The sequence below is a fragment of the Homarus americanus genome, unplaced genomic scaffold, assembly GCF_018991925.1.
Source record: "Homarus americanus isolate GMGI-L3 unplaced genomic scaffold, GMGI_Hamer_2.0 scaffold48354, whole genome shotgun sequence".
NCBI lineage: Eukaryota > Metazoa > Arthropoda > Malacostraca > Decapoda > Nephropidae > Homarus > Homarus americanus.
The window spans coordinates 8,941,247-8,954,158 of NW_024723833.1; the positions used below are offsets into that span (position 1 = coordinate 8,941,247).

Below are 12,912 nucleotides of genomic sequence, written 5' to 3' on the forward strand. Positions count from 1 at the left end.
CTAGGACTTTTAAGCTACTGTCACATTAGCCACTGACATCCCTGGACCGGGTGATTTTTAAGTTGGGGGTGAGGCCATCCCCACAGAGCCCATCCATCAGAGTGGTCACACTGCAAAAGAGAACTGCCAGCCCAGATTGACTTTGTTGACTTTGTCACTTGCAAGTTTGTAGCATGTCTGCAAGGCTACAAACAATTAGAAAGAATGAAGAAGAAACAAAACAACTGGTCAGGAAATCCAAAAACGTGCACCACAATCTGGAGCAGATGTGCCTTGAAGATGCTCGTGTGTTCTTCGTGTATCAAAGGTTGTGCAAGGTGCGAGAATCTCATAACTGTTTTAGTTACAGTTGTCTGGTCACAGTTGTTTTAGTTGGTAGGTGTCCTGGTTTTAGTAGTTGTCAGGTCTCATAAATTCTGCAGCTGCTGATAATGGTCAGTACTATGGTTGTGAGAGTAGTTATTGTTTCTATGGCTGGTGATCCAGACCTATTCATTACATTACAGCTGCTGGAAATAGCAGGATTTTAAAAGAATAACAAATAATTTTTACTGTAACATTTTAAAATAAAATTGTTGCATATTTGTAAACAGTCTGTTAAAGCAGTCATGCTCCAGATCAATAATTTATTGAATATCTGCTTTCATTCATTCATGAGTAGTACAACTTTCACAGATATTGATTATATGTTCAGAAAATTTTGCCTAAAAACTTGCAATTAGTAAGAAAATACATTGTCTTCTTGACTCTTTCTGTGACAATTTGTGGCAAATGCTGGGTTTTAAGCTTTATTGGAGGTCTTTGTCAATCTCATCGACTTGGGCTGGTGATGGCTGGATTGTTTATGCTTCGTTACATATACGGCACTGATGAATGAGTGGTGAGGATGCCGGCTTAAAGTTGGCTAGAAATTTTTTACAGAATTATATTATCAATAAAGTGTTAAACAGAAATTTCTAGGCAACAAGAGGGATATCATGTTTCATAAATGTGCCTTCCCTTATTATTATTATTATAATACGAGTATGTTATATGTTCGAAAAATATTCTAATACAGTAGTACGGTATATATTTGTGTAGATTTAATATGTTGTTTGTTTATTTGGTGACGAACTGCAAGTGAGACAGACCGGAGGAGGCACAGACCGGGTGAGACAGTAGATTAAGAAGTCACTCACAGAGCGTCGTACTACTGCAGATGTTAGTACTTGGGGACATGTTTATGAACAATTTACTTTATAGCACACCAATGAACGCTACAGATAATAAACCTACCGGTACTCTCTTTAAATCACTGATCACTTGTTAAACAATCATCCCCAGACTCGTGTATTTGAGGGTTCAGTTCATGGGTTGAAAAGATGGCGCTATAATATTTTTGAACCTGTGTGTGTCCATAAATCAGTGTCATGCCACCTATGAACCCAGTGAACCAGTGTGTTAGGGAGACATCTGATTCCCCCTCCCTCACCTGTACCTGTATGCATGTTAAAAAGATTTCGTTGAATAGATATTAGAACACTTTGTCTAGCTAAAACTGTTCTGAATAAATTTGAGTTCCACTGTTGAGTTGGGTCAAAATGATAGGGTGACGTGCTCGCTGCCGTGTCCATCTTTTGTCCCTCAGATGAAGGGGATAACTCTTGAAGGGTTAGATAGATTTACTTGTCGTGACAGAGACTTTTCCCCCCCTAGAGCTGGGATGAGTTTGAAAGTCAAGAAGATAATTTTATTTTCACCAGGCGATAAAGGATGTTTGGGGACACTGTGGTTTACCATGGGGATGCACACTGTAAACTCAAGTTATCAGTAGAGTATCAAACTCATGCTCCTGTATGGTATATTTTTAGGTCATTATTTATTTATATATTTATTTTTTACCACTTGAGATTGTTCACGTAATCTCTTCACTCCAGCGATTCAAAACATTTAAAATCTTAGACATTTATTGTATGTGTTTAGATTATACTGAGAGTGAAGTTAGTGGAGCCATACTTGCATAAATTAATCTTGTAAAGCATCTGACTGATATTAACAGGAAACATTTATTGCAATGTTGGCAACTTCATAAACATTGGTGGAGAAGGAGTATTCCCTCTTACCTACACTCAACACTGTACCATTAAAGTGCTAGGTGTGTTACTCCTTCAAGTTGCTGCCATCCTGGGAGAGAGACGTAGTAATAAAAGTCTTCCGTCCTTGTGTCCACGAGTATGGAACTCAGTAACTCAAACAAATAATAGTGGAATATTATTAACTTGTTATGTGGAGATGTCACAACAAGATCTCAGGATGGTTCACTAATCAGATTTTCTGTACTTATTGCCCAGAGTTATGGCTCCTGGCCCAGGAGTTCTGGGACTGTGTAGCAGCTCAGTGGGGGACTTACTGGTATGTCAGTAGCAGTAACCTTGATCAGTTAAATATTGTTGACATTATTCACATTGGTGTGTTCTTGGTAGTGTTTACTGTACCTACTTTAGAAAAATTAGTCAACAGTTTTGTAGTAAGAACACTTTTCATGTTTGACAGTGTTATGGAGACGCCAGTGCCTTGTTATCCATGAATGGTTTTGCGTGAGAATGTCAGTATTTATGCCATTCATGGCAGTATTTAGATTGTGAGTTGGTGAACTTCCTGAAAATACTAAAGTTTTTACAGTCGTCTGCACTCCTCCCTCCATCCCTGCATGGTCCACCGACAATTTGTGAAATGTGTTTTTAGCGTGGCTCAGAAGTGGCCAATAAAGCTGGTACTTAATGGACGCGTTGAAGACTGAACGATTTTGTATTTGTTCCACAGACTGGCATGCTGAGTTTATACAGGTAATTTAAACAGCCAAAATAAGAAGAAAGGAATCTGCTGCCACAAGTTTAGCTTTGGAGTGAACAATAGTGAATCTCCCCCCCCCCTTATTTTGCAATTTTTCCAAGGTATTTGTTTATAATATGTCAGAATATGAGTAAAGGGATTAATTTTGAAGATCTTGGCAGTTGATTTTAGAAATACAAAATGTAATAATCCCTTTCTATACCTGTATAAGCACATTTAAGTGAGGCTTCAAGCTGCCGACTGATTCTATGAACGAGAATTTCTAGCACCTCACATTTCAGAGACTTAAACTCCTGGGAAACTTTGGCACGTTACAGCAGATATCCCTTATGATAGTTAAACTAACATTACAGGCCACTCTCAGACTGTCTCAACCAAGTGTTTGTTTCTAAAGAGAAGTAGTTGTGTTTGCTTTTTAGAAAGACCATTATGTCTGTGCTTGTTTTAGAGAGAAGCAGTTGTGTTAGTGTTTGTTTTAGAGAAAAGCAGTTGTATTTGTTACAGAGAGAAGTAGTTGTGTTTGTTTTTGAGAGAAGTTGGGTTTGTGCTTGTTTTAATGAGAAGTAGTTGGGATTCTGTTTGTTTCAGAGAGAAGCAGTTGTGTTTGTTTTAAAGAGAAGTTGGGTTTGTGTTTGTTTAAAAATATGGGTTTGTGTTTGTTTTTGAGAAGCAGTTGTGTTTTGAGGTGTACTCTCAAGAGAACTAAGAGACTAGTTGTCACATTAGTACTAATAATACTAAAATTGAAAGTGTTAGGTGAAGAGGCATAAGAAATTTGTTTTTTCCCTATTACTTTAATTTTGATGAAAGCGTTTGATATCCCAAGTACACGTGGGCAGATTAGTCGGTTAAATATTTTTTCTTAAGAACTTTTCGCTAAAACTTTTTTTTTATTCATGTTTATTAATGTTAACCCAATTTAAATAGAAACAAATTGTAACCACCTAATATTTTAAAGTTGAAAGCTGTCCCATATCACATTTATATATCACTGTAGGTAATAATTAGGTAAGGTTTGAGAGATGTCCATTAGGTATAGTTCCCTCAGTGCATATCTCACCAATATGTCAAGGGTTCAAGCCTCAGCTTTAACACACGTGAGAAGGGTGTTATCCAGTATTACCCTTCCAAAACATAACTGGTTTCCCAGTCCCTGGTTTCTTTCTGTATTAACACTAGATAGACCAACTGCCCAAATGGCTAGTCAGCTGATAAGTGACAAAAATTATATATATATATATATATATATATATATATATATATATATATATATATATATATATATATATATATATATATATATATATATATATATATATATATATATATATATATATATATACATACATACATACATACATACATACATACATACAGTCTCTCCTCCACTTACGATGGGGTTCCGTTCCGACGACTAGGTCGTAAGTCGAACCGACGAAAATAATACACAGTACAGGTAATAATTGTAAAACTTTCCCTTTTTAATACACAAACTGAGTGAAATACAGCGTGGATGCTGTACACACGCAGCAGCGTGCCAGCCGAAGTTGTCGTAAGGCGTCATTAGCCAATACGACCATACGTCTTGACTCGAAAATATTGTAAAATATTTTAATATAATATAACGACAATGATTGTTGTAAGTCCGGGTTGTCGTAAGTAGCATATGTTGTAAGTCGAGGAGATATTGGATATGAAGAAAAAACTTATTTACCATATTTTTACTGTACGTAGATTATAAATTTGTGTTGTTGACCGGTGAATCTTGGTGGAGAGCACAGGTAGGCAGGAGGGTAATAGTGGCCTGAGGAGGAGAGCGGGTAACAGAGGCCTGGGGAGGTGAGGGGGCAACAGAGGCCTAGGGAGATGAGGGTAACAGAGGGCTGGGGAGATGAGGGTAACAGAGGCCTGGGGAGGTGAGGGGGCAACAGAGGCCTAGGGAGATGAGGGTAACAGAGGCCTGGGGAGATGAGGGCAACAGAGGGCTGGGGAGATGAGGGTAACAGAGATCATAGGGAGGTAGGAGGCCAGGTAACTGGTCATGGGGAGGTAAGGTATAACAGAGATCATGGGGATGTATGAGGCCAAGTAACAGAGGTTGTGAGGAAGTGGGAGGCCAGGGAACAGAGGTCGTGGGAAGGTAGGGGGTAACCGAGATCATGGGGAGGTAGGAAGCCGGATAACAGGTCATGGGGAGCTATGAGGTAGTAACTCTCGACAGGAGCTGCCATGCACAGGCCAACTGGCCTATTGCAGACTCCTTATTTTCTTATGTTCTTATGTTCTAACAGAAGTCATGGGTATGTAAGAAACCGGATAACAGAGGTTGTGTGGGAGATAATAAATATTAATTCTGTAGACTTATTTTATTGATCATTTAGTCTATGTTAAAGGACACAAATAATAGTAATTCCTGAAGTACAGTAGAGTCTGCATTTACGCGGTCAATTGAACCCGTGGAGGCCTACGTAATACGAGAAACGCGTAAATGAAATGATAGAACATGTGGGATTAATTTGAAATAGAGACTGGGCTGACCCCCAAACTCCACTTTTTCCCGACACAATACATATGTTGTAGTAAAGATAACATCTTAATTTTATGATGGTATGCACACATAATTAATAATTAAGAGAAATATCAATAACATTAGGTTTTTTAACACTTACGTTAGTAGAAAAGGTGGGTCGGCACATGTGGATGGCGGCTGGTTCCGAGGCAGAGGGCAGATTAGTTGCCCTCCGGTGAATCATTTTCACTACTCGCAGAGGTTTGCAGGGCCTCCCAGACAAACCCCTCAAAGTCCATATCGTCACTATCACTGACTTGGGCTGGCTGTGGTTGTGGTGGGTTGCAGGCGAGGAAGTCCTCAATACTATGTTGATGACTAGCATTGATGTTGTCGAGATAGATCTGGATATACGGCTCCATAACTTTCGTCAGATGGTTATTAGACGCTTCATACCAATGCTTGTCCGGGTCGTTGTTAAGGATGAGCTTAATTTTCTCCCCCAACTCGATGATTTCCTTCACACAATCATGGCTTGGTCCAGGTAATTCAATGTTTTTCTCTGGTGGTGGGTGACCCGTGGAAGCCATTGTGAGCTATGAGGGGAATAGCGGGCACAAAAGAGAACTGTATACGCGGACTGAGAACAGTGAGACAGGCCCTGCTAGGTCAGCAGCTTCTTCCCTCCCGTGGCAGGGCACGTCATATTACATTAAACCAATCACAGCTAGCGGGGGAGGGAGGTAAGGATGCGTGGCCCAATCACAGCCCGATACGTCATATGACGTCACCGATAACGCAACAGCGACATACTGCGCACCCCTCCCCGCTCCGCTTCCCCCTGCTTTTGGTCAGGCATGGCGGGAGGTTTGAATCCAAAATGGCGTGCGGCTGGACCGCCAGCTTCTCTCCTCGTAAATGACCGAATTTACCGCGTAATTAAAGCATCTCAATTCTGGCAAGGCACCGCGTAAATGACCAAACATGTTAACCAAAACCGCGTAAATCCAGACTTTTCTGTACTGTAACCTTTATATAGCTGTATTATGTGAACCATTACTTGTACGTACTGATATTCTTTTTTAATATTATTGTTATACAGTATTTACTAATCTTATTTTTGCATTTTTTAATTGTCATGGTCACACAGGTGTTTGGACGGCCTTACCACATACAGTATTGTTAAATTTGGACATACGGTTAGCTAATATTGCCGCTGACCACTGTGAAATTTTCAGCTGCCTGTACTATACAGTACATAATTACAATATTTATTTTCTGATGACTGTTTGCACCACCCAGAAAATCATGAAAAACAATTGTACGGATATTTGCTGTGGAATTCATAAAACTAGTACGTACAGTAATTCATAAAATTGAAATTTTTCTTTAATCGAAACTCCATATGATATGTATTTTATCTGTGCTGTATACTGTATACTTGTATGCAGCTGTTTGTCATATAACAGAATCAACTGTCATTGTGATAGTGTATGATAGTGTTGTTGATTTATGCCCTATTAAGTAAGGGTCATAGACAGCTTCACAAGGATTTCTTCATTATTCTTCTTCAATCCAAAGCAAAAAATAATCATGTTTTTCTGGTAACTAGGTTCTACCTAGAAAATTGTGTTCAATCCCAGTGATTTTACCTGATATTTCAGAAAACATTTTCGTCTTTCTATGTTTTTTTTTCTTTTTTTTTATGCTCTATCCACAGTTTTATGTAATAAAGACAACTTTTATTAACATAGCAAAATTTTACTAACAAAAAAAGGCACATGAATCTATCTGATCCTATCATCACGGTTATGGTTAAAAAAAAAATCACTTACGTACCCTTCCTATTTTTTTCACCTCATTCCAGGAAACTTTTTTTTTTCATGTTAACACTCGGGATCACCTGAAATTTATTTAATGAGCCCGCAGAATGAACAAAAATTGCGGAGAAGTTTTTTCCCCGAGCATTTTTCGTAGCTAAGATATTGTTAAATATTTATTCAATTGATGCCTTCCCAGGTAAAAAAGGCTGGGAAGCAAACAAAACCCTCAAAAATATAAATAACAAATACTGAGAGCCATTTTGGCTAGTACAGTATAAGTGAAAAGTGAGAGTTTACTGTTGATTCCTCTTTGCACTGTACCCACATCATTGCATCAATCAGTGTAAAATGCACTTGGCAAGAAAGAGTAAACCATAAGGAAGACAATAGCAAAATTTAAAAAGTAATGGAGTTACAGAATAAAAGGTAAAAATAAGTGTTGGTTAGGAGCTCAGTTGCCAAAATGTTTATGGACATTTTTTTTTTAATCTTTTGAAAGTATTTTTTTCTTTACGGTGAATTATTACTCTACACGTACTAAGGAAGAGAAATAGACCAGTTAGAAGTTTGTGACAAAAACTGAAATTTTGGCAATAAATTTTCCACTTACCACTCAGACGAGGCAGGCCTTGGCATTTGAACGACAATGGCTTTACGAATACATATCAAATAAGCACAATGAATCAATATTCATTACAATTCACCATACCCATATGCATGCCTTACTGCACTACATTTCACTGTCACTTATTATTTTTCCAAGCTAGGCCTGTATATTACGACATGCTTTTGTGGTATATGCCACTGTATTGTGAGTACACATTTCACCAATGTCTCATAAATTCAAGTTCATTTCACTATTTCATTATAAATATTTCGCGACACATCACTTTTATCTATTCATAAGAATAAATATCCGTGTTGTAAGTGATAAATATACAGTATTGAGATAGCAGCGATAAGGTCACGGTGGCCATTTTTGAATCTCACCTGGGACCCACACACCCACAGCTTAGAAAGCTAGATGTACTCTGGCGACTGTGGTGCAATAATGCATGGCATACTGCACCTATACAGGTTGCCACATAGCCTTAATACTTGGTTCTGCGCAGGAGTGGCGCTAAAATTTGAAGTACCGGTAGTTCGACTAGAAGATTTTATAGAGAAAAATGGTAAAATGCCATGATGGCATATCTGATTGCGAGGCAAAAGTTTAATTTGCTTGAAATCAAAATGCCACTTATGTGTCTGTGACCTCGAGAGTGTTAGGATAATTTTTAAGCCAACCCCATGCTTGCCTAGTTGTCCCTCATCATCTGGCCTAAACAGAGCAGTGTGTATAGGTGTCCATTCCTTGTTTATACTGTATATACCTATATAGTTTTATTGATTTACACAATACATACTGTTTGTACAATAGAGCTTTGTACAGTATGTATACAAACAGGCACTGACACTTACAAACACATACACCAATAAACATTAAATGTACATATCAAGATAATTATCCACTAATATGTCATAATTCTTCATGATGTTAACTACTGTAGTTCCATCCTATGAGGATGTACCTTAGCAAACTTGTTCACAGTGATGTTCACATCAAGTTTCTTGGAATAGTGAACATTCATGACAGCAATTCCATTAAAACTCATGATATCCTGTACAAATGACGTTACCTCACAGAGGTTTACTCTCACATCACCCGAACTCAACTGGGATTCCCCTTTGAGGCATCACTGCGCCTGGCGGCGATCACTTTTGACAATGTCGTGTAACACATTCATTGATTTATGCTAAATCGCCTTTGGATGTAAGTAAACCATACATATTTTTGCCATATGTATCAAACCTTACCGTTATCAGTTCAGTAAGCCAGGATCTCGATGTAAATATTACCTTCAGATATGCTTCCACCCTTAAATCTATGCTGGTAAGAAATATAAAATTATCAGTTACTCTACAGCAGGTGTGTGCAGAATTCCATGTAAGCAATCCTGGTGGCGAATGTGTTGCCTGCAGAACCTTAAGCTCTTATGATTTTTAGGCCCTCGAGTTTAGGCCTTAATTTGTGTTTTTTAAATTTAAATTTTTGCCACTAGTTCACAAATTCACAAGGCGGTTAAGTAAATGATTATTTGTTAAGGCTCTGTGGCTCTATGGTCATTGTATACTTGATTAAATACAGTGCAGTACCCCCATTTTTTAGCCCCCTCAACCTTAATCTGGCCCTGGTTACCTGACTTTGTTATGGATGACCGCTGTGTGATGCTTCAAGAGGAAATCCCGGTTGGAGTTCAGGTGGTGATGTGAGTGTGACCTGTGACCATACCCTACCTCCAGGCACCAATCTGTTTATCCCATCCCTGGGGACAGTTTGTCAAACATACCACTCAGGTACTCCAGTACTGAAAGTGAAAGCTAGTCAGAAGATGGTGAGCCATGCAGTTTAACACTGACAATGAAATCACATTACCAATAGGTCAGTTATTTGACTGATGCATATGATATCCTTGCCTCAGTCAGAATTTTTTGAACAATGCAAGTGCATTGGTTGCATTGGCCTGGATTATACAGTGTACAGTTGGTCCTCACATTACGCGGTTAATGTAACCCGGAGGGTCCCGCGGAAAGTGAGGAACGCGTAAAGTGAACAACATAACATATGGGATTAATTGAAATGGAGTCCAGGCCGATCCCCAAACTCTACTTTTTGACGACACACAACTATGTTGTAGTAAAAATATTATCTTAACTTTATGATGGCATGCACACACAATTAATAATTAAGAGAAATATCAATAATATTAGGTTTTTTAACACTTACATTAGTAGAAAAGATGGCTGGGCACACGGGGATGGGCGGTTGGTTCCGAGGCAGAGGGCAGATTATTGGCCCTCACCTGTATCACTTGTATCAATTGTATCACTATCCACCACAGAGGCTTGCAGGGCCTCTTTGTCAAACCCCCAAAGTTCATATAAGTCCATATCCTCACTATAATTATCACTATCACTGACTTGGGCCGGCTGTAGTGGGTGGCGGGTGAAGAACTGGTCATGTTTTGATGACTGGGCGACCTTGTGCGCACCATTTTCGCGCCTCTTACACAACATGGCGGATGGCGGGAGGTTTGGATCTAAAAATGGCGCGGCTTGCCAGCCGCTCTCCGCGTAATGGGGTTCACGACCGCGGAATGTGAAAATGTTAGGTTCTGGCAAGGCACCGCGTTAACGGTGAAACGCGGAATGCGGGACCGCTTAATGTGAGGACCAACTGTATAATTTTCTATACCACTATTCACACCTAATACCTTTAGATAAATAAAATAAAAGACAATATCAATTTCTTTCAATGTCAATGAAAAAACAATATCATGATACTGTTCTGCATTTGGTGATCTGGCAAAGGAATTACAATATCTTTAAGAGTAAAGTATATCAGTGTGCTGTATACATAAGGCATTTTGAGGAATTCTCTCAGTGTGTTTTCTCCAGAGTATGATAGTGGCCTGATACTGTAGGCTTACCTCTTCTCTCACTGAAGTAGCTGTGCGTGGGGACCATATAATAGTTTCCATCTTCTATCTCAGAAATTTTAGTTGTTGATGGAATAGTGTAACTGCTGACCTAATTACTCACTTAAGACCTTAGTTGTTGAAGTGCAGTAATAACATTATAACAATAACATCTGTTCATTCTTCACTTCATCTTTGCCTGTCTTACTTTCCATGTCGACATCTCCGTCATTTGACAACCCTCTAAAACTATGAAATGAATACTGTAACTTATTTGTGATAGTAAAACTTATTTTCAGAAAATTATCATGAAATGGATCTTAGTGTGTTTATTTAGTTGAATACATAAGTTTTGACAATCTTCCATCAATCAAACCACAACTTCTCAGACCACAAGATAAATTACCCAGTTCTGTACCTTTATTCCTTGTTTACATCTAAGCTGTAGGTACAGTATATTGTTTTATTAAAAGTTAGGAATCGTAAGATGTTTCGGGGAAATTTTATGCATTAGGCTTTTTACTCTTATGATTTTGTTTTCTTGGCAGGTAGAATAGTTTATAATAGTTTCAGAAGTTTATCATCACATATTTTTTCTCTTTTTTTGTAAACAACAGCTTTCTGTGAATTACACGTAAGTTATTTTAGTTGAACATATATACGGTGACATGTATGTTAGAGTTGTAAGATGTGAAAACCCTTTAACCTAAGTTACTTCAGTGTACATAATCAAGTACAGTTACATGTTCTCTGATTAATTGCTCATATGGAGCTATGTGTGTTAAAGACATAAGAATGTGTGCATTGTCAGGCGCTCTGTGATTGCACACAAAATCTAACACAGTACAAGCATACTGTACTGTTACTGTCTCTGTTTACTTTAAGCAAAACACATTGAAATTTTCTGTATTGGTTCATTGCAGAGTATATTAATGTTGAAAGTTTATAAAAAAATACATTTCTATATGCAATGATTCAGTTTAAACCTTCCTCCTAAGTGTCAAATATTTAGTACAATATATGGGCTTTCTTGTCTTGATATATGTAGGGACGGTTAAGACTAATGAAAACCTTGCTTAACCCGTTCCCTGTGTAGTGTGGTATTATTTCTGACTTCAGGCATTGTTTCACAGCTGTATTTATAAGAGCCTTGCAATCTGCTAGAATTAAGTGTCAATGTGTTATTTTCCAGTGTTTTAAATCCACCATATTTGTAATAAACAAACCTCTGTCACCTCCCACAAGGTTTTCAGGAACCTGCAGCAATGCAGTGGGTAATTTGTCTGAATTGTCAGTAAATTCATTCTAAAAATATTCTATTTTCTTTTTTACATCTTACCAGGACTGGTCTCTACGCAGTGGAGTTGTTAAAAAGGTTTTTATGAAAGCAATATAAGTTTTTTTTTTTTATCTTCCCTTCCTTAATAGAAGATTTACCTAGTAGAGGATATATTGCGTAGAGGTAGAGGTAGCATTCATGGATACTGTTGGATAGATTCTGACAGTTTGTTTCATGTGGGACTGAAGTTTTCTCTCCCACTTGGAATTGAGGATTTGGCTGTAAGCACAAGCAGTTTGGTCCAGTTAGTCAATATGATATTCAGATTCAATCCAATTGTATTTGTGAATGGCACCAGAATGTTTCATTATCCTCTTCCGTGCATGAACAGTGCTGTCAGTCACATTTATAATTATACAAGATTGAACTTGAATTTAATCTTGGTAACAATAATGATTATGCTTCTGATAACTTTTTCATTATTTTTATATACTGGTAACATAACTAAATACTGTAATAATTGTGAGATTAGTTTTGTAAAACATTTTATGAGTTCTTGTGACCGAGTACCACTGTGGCGTTGACCATGTTTGATCGATATAACTTTTTCTCTGATCTGTTGTTTCTAGTCCATAAGTTTATAGTGTGTTGCATATTTGAATAATAACTGTGAATGCCATTTCCTCCCTTTTACAAAAAAGTTGTATTTCCTTGCTATGTTTGTTCGGTCTTGATAAACTAATAAAAGGTAAAATTTTATTATTGCCAATAAAGTCACTCTAGCACCTGCTCCCATTTCCTCCTTATTGTTGTTTTTGTTTGCCTTGATAACATGACATTGGATGTTTTGAGCTCATTGTTCTCTTGTTTGATGAAACCAAGTACTGTATGTACTGTAACAGTGTGCATTAATTGGATGGCTTGTATGAAGGTCATTTACAATTATTGTTG

General features: G+C 37.9%; 1 protein-coding gene across 1 annotated transcript in view; it reads left to right on the forward strand.

Moving 5' to 3' along the window:
• LOC121863903 (peripheral plasma membrane protein CASK-like) overlaps positions 1-12,912 on the forward strand; it is a 120,535-nt gene that overhangs the window by 88,211 nt on the left and 19,412 nt on the right.